A 5,089-nucleotide genomic window follows, 5' to 3' on the forward strand; every position below is an offset into this window, starting at 1 on the left:
TTATTACCTTAGCAATAGGTCCAGATCTACGAAGTTCTGATTCTTCTAGGTGGGTGTTGTTTAGATCTGTTTGCTGTGCTCTACTTCTTTCTGCTGCAGCCATTAGAGTTGAACCCTTTGTGTCTCTCTGGGAAGACATTCTGCTCCTGAATCAGCTGGGTGGGTCTTGCCTCTAGCCTCTTTGCAGGGAGTTCTGCTGAAGGTTTCCTCGCTGGGCCTGCACTCTGGGTTGAATGAAGGTCTGCGGGCCCTGGGTGGTCTCACTCACATGCCAGACCTGGGCTCTGGGTCTATTCAGGTTCCAGCGGGCCCCAGGTTGTCTCACTCACTCGCAGGGCTTGCACTCTGGGTCTTCAGGATCCGGCGGGCTAGAATATATCTTTATAGTACAAAGTGAGTATGAACTTTACTCAACAATTTAAATAAAGTGAATAATAAGAAAATCTATTCATTACTATCATAATTGTCATAATCTTAAAGTGGGCATATAAGGAAGTGAAGAGAAGGCAGATGATTTAGTGGCAAGATTTCCTTTTCGCTAGCTAAATTATGAATTAACAGAAAGTTTTTTATTCCTTTTTCCAAATTTTTTTATATGTTATTTTCTTGTCACTATGACAAAATACTTGGGAAAAACAAATACTTATATTTGTACTAATAGTGTTTGGACAGGATATTCTGTCTGCATCTTATACTATGGATAACCACTAAGAAGATAACAATGTACAATGTATTAATTATTGCAACTGTCCTATTAATCAGTTTTGGAACTGTCTCATTTCTCAATAAAATAAAAAACCCAAACAAACAACTTATTAGAAGGAAAGATTTATTTTGCTTTATGGTTTCAGAGGCTTCAGTCCATGGGTGCTTGGCTCCAGTGCTTTGGGCTTGTGGCGGCACAGCATCTAATGGCAGGAGCTCATGCTCATGGCCACTAAGAGGCAGGCAGGGGTGCCCTGGTCCCAATATTCCCTGCAAGTGTACATTCCCGCTGACCTAACTTCTTCCCAGAAGACCTGACTTTCCCCTTGCTACCTTCCAGTAGTGCCACAGGTGAATTTCCAAGGTGTTAACATATGAATATTTGGGGGACATTTGAAATTCAAACTATAGCAGTATGATTGAATTTTATTGGGATTCACAAAGATCCAGTGTTTAAATAAATAGAAATTTTTCTTGAAAATTACTGTCTTGCCAACTGTAAAGCACTTTTAACTATTTTCCTACTGCCAGAGCTTCAGTTCTGACACTTTAATTGGGAGTACAAGCATTTTTCCTAAAGTGAAAACAGAATTACAAACTGTCCAGCTAGGAAGTACACCCGGCTTGACATCTGTCTGCCTGTGCAGCTGCTATAAATATGAGTGTGCCTATATTGCTGTGATACGACATTTTTATTTTTGTTTTTATGTATTTAGTACAGGTTCTACAGGGTCTCACTACACAAATCAGACCTGTAGTGATTCTCCTGTTTTCAGCCTCCCAAGCACTGGGATTATAGGTGCATGTCACAATGCTCAGTCTCAATAGCCATCTCAGCACACCCCAGGAGTGGGGCCGGAATGGCACACCAGGGACCAAAACTCCAGCTCCTGCATCTGCCTAAGCAGGTGCTTTAATCTGCCAAGCTATCTGGCCTGCCCTCATATGACATTTTTAATAGCTTAGAAGTTTCTAGTCATCTTAGATGATCAATTTTAGATTGGGTCATTGAATTTGGGAGGGCTGAGTTTTAAAAATTCTTTATATGTTCTAGATATAAATCCTTTGTCTAGGGGACAACTGGCTAAATATTTTTCCCACTCTTTGGCTTGTCTTTATACTCTGTTGTTTAATTTCTTTTGCTGTGGAATAGCTTTTTTATAGGATGAGACCCCAGAATCTTTGTAGTTATTTCCCATGTGATTGGACTTTATGATTTTCTTTTCCTGCACCTATGTCTTCAAGAGTTCAACAAATTTTCTTTTCCAGTAGATTTAGTGTTTCTGTTTTAATATTTAGATCTTTGATCCATTTTGATGTTAGTTTAGTGCATGGTGACAGACCTGGGTCTAGTTTTAATCTTCAGCACATGCAAAGCTAGTTTTTCAAAGCACCATTTAATAAAGAGGCTATATTTCTTCCAGTGAACATGGTTGGCCACTTTATTAAAAGGTAAGGTGGCTGACTATGTTTGGACTTGTGTCAGCAACTTCTAATTAGTTCCATTGATCCTCAGATTTGATTTTGTTTTGCCAGTACCCTGCAGAAATTATTACAGTAGCCTTGTAGCTTAATTTCAAGTTAGACATTGTGATACCCTCTGCCTTGCCCTTGTTGTCTGGTTATTAAATAAAAAGTGTTTTGTTAAAATGTTTGGGGCCTTCTATGTAGAGTATTATATCATCTTCAAATGACAATAATTTAACTTCCTATTCATATTCCTTTTATTTTGTTTTCTTGTCTAATTGTTCTGGCTAGTGTTTACAAAACTATATTGAACAGGAATGGTGATAGTGAACATCTTTATGTTGTTACTGATTTTTTTTTAAAAAATTATTTATTTATTTGATATAGGGTCAGGCTACACAGTTCAGACTCATAGTGCTCCTCTTGTCTCAGCCTCCTCAGCATTGGGATTATAGAAGATATGCCAGCATGCCTAGTTTTAGGGCTGGCTCAGTGTGTTCAGTTTCTCGGGCCAGCACAGCATGCAGTACTGAGGAAAATTCAGGTCCTTATGCTTGCCAGGTAAGCATTTAGACCATAAAGGTATTTCCTAAGCCCAAGAATTTCCCACTTTTTTTTTTTTTAGTACCAGGGTTTGAACTCTGGACCTTGTAGTTGCCAGGCAGGCACTTAAGCTGCTGAGCTATCTCTCTTCCCCCTTGTTCCCATTTTTAAAATGAAAGCTTTTAGTTTTTCTTCATTTAGTATGATGCTGAGTATTGGTTTGTCATACATGGCTTTTATCTAACTGAGATAAAGATCATCTATTACATTTTTCTGTAGGATTTTTATCGTGAATGAGTGTTGGACTTTGTGAGAAAACTTTTTCTGCATCTATTGAGATGGTCATATGATTTTTGTCTTTGTTTCTGCTAATAAAGTATATTAAATTTTTTGATTTGCAGATGTTGAGCCATCCTTGCATCCATGGGATGAATCCTATTAAGTCATGGTATATAATCTTCTTGATGATTGCTTCATTGTTTGCCGTATCTCATTAAGAATTTTGCATCTATATGTTAGGGAGATTGGCTTATAGATTTTTTTCCTCTGGTTTTGGTAAAAGAGTAATACTTTCTTACTCTAGAAATGAAGTTGGAAGTATTGTCTCCCTTTCAATTTCATTAAAGGTTTTAGTATTAGTGGTATTAGTATTTCTTTAAATTTCCTGTTGAATTCAACAGCAAACTCATCATGACCTGGACTTTTCTTTGTTGGTAGGTTTTTAATTACTTTTTCAATTTCGCTGGCTGCTATTGAGTTATATAGACTTTTTATATCTTCTTGATTTAGTTTTGGCAATTCATGTGTGTTTAGGAATCTATTTTTTATGTTTTCTATCATATTGTAGTATGAGTACTTAAATTAGATATTGGTGTCTCCTGGATTTCTGTAGGATCCATTCTGATCACCTCTTTTCATTCCTGATCTCTTGAATTTGAGTCTTTTCTTTCCTTTTCTTGATGAGATTGGCTAAGGGTTTATCAATTTTATTCAGTTTTTCAAAGAACTAACTTTTTGATTGATAGATTCTTTGTTTCTTTTTCTTAGCCTCAATTGCATTAATTTCTGCTCTTTATAATTTCCTCCCTCATATGAGCTAAGATTGCCATTCTCACATGTCCATTTAAACCACATAATCCAAGGACAAAGCATAAACTGGATATGACCTCAGTGGAGGACTACAAAGCCCTTCAGAAATATGAGAAGTTTGAAGAGGTGATCCAGTAGATTAAAAGCACTTGTGCTAACTTCACTATTTGTCAGTGGAGCTTTGATAATGAAGCAAATCATCTACTTCTTTAGAACAGCCTTTCTGTGGTTAGCTGGGTGGGAAGATCCAAGATTGAACTGATTGCCATCATGTCAGGAGGCCAGCTTGTCCCTTAGTTCTCAGAGCTCACCACAGAGAACCTGAGCTTCGTTGGGCTGGTGCAGGAGATCTTGTTTGGCACCACAAAGGACAAGATGCTGGTCATTGAGCAGTGCAAGAACTCCAGGGCTGTCACCATTTTCATCAGGGGAGGGAATAAAATGATCATCAAGGAAACAAAATGATCCCTTCATGATGCATTGTGTGTCACCCAGAGCCTCATCCAGGACAACTGTGTGGTGTATGGTGGAGGCACTGCAGAAATATCCTATGTGCTGGCCATGAGCCAGGAGGTCAATAAATGCCCAACCTTGGAGCACCACACCATGTGCACATTCCCAGATGTGCTTGAAGTCATCCTATGTCCCTGGCTGACAACAGTGGCGTGAAACCCACCCAGACCATGACTGAGGTCCTTACCAGGCAGATGAAGGAGGCCAAACCTGTGCTTTGGATTGACTGCACAAGGTCACAAATGACATATAGAAACAACATGTCATAGAAACCTTGATTGGTAAAAAGCAACAGATCTCTCTTGTTACATATCTGGTTCCAGATGAATTTTAGGAATGGTTTTTCTAGCTCTTTGAGGTATACTAATGGTGTTTGAATTAGGATTGCATCAAGTATGTATAACAATTTTGAAAGTATGGCCATTTTCACAATGTTGGGTTTTCCTATCCAGGAGCGAGGAATATCTTTTCATTTTCTGAAATCCTCTTCGATCTTCTTTTCATAGAGTATCATCATTTTCACTGTATAAATCTTTTAGTTCCTTTGTGAGACAGATTCTTAATTATTTCACTCTTATTGGTGCTATTGTGAAAGGTATGATCACATTTTCTCTCTTGCAGTGTTCATTATTTGTGTATAGAAATTCTATTGATTTTTTTCTTTTTTCCACAAATTTATTGAGAAACAAATAGCAATGAGACAGTTTCAAACCAAACTGGTAGGACAGTTTCAATAATTAACACATTGTATACATTCTTCCTAGTGGTTAAT

At 37.9% G+C, this 5,089-nt stretch overlaps 1 pseudogene; it reads left to right on the forward strand.

Annotated features, from left to right (window-relative positions):
* The window catches only part of LOC105743641, a 10,274-nt pseudogene extending 5,623 nt beyond the window's left edge, over positions 1-4,651 (forward strand).
* The last annotated feature ends 438 nt before the right edge of the window (positions 4,652-5,089 follow it).

Source organism: Octodon degus, unplaced genomic scaffold (genome assembly GCF_000260255.1).
Source record: "Octodon degus isolate 3935 unplaced genomic scaffold, OctDeg1.0 scaffold00145, whole genome shotgun sequence".
Taxonomy (NCBI): domain Eukaryota; kingdom Metazoa; phylum Chordata; class Mammalia; order Rodentia; family Octodontidae; genus Octodon; species Octodon degus.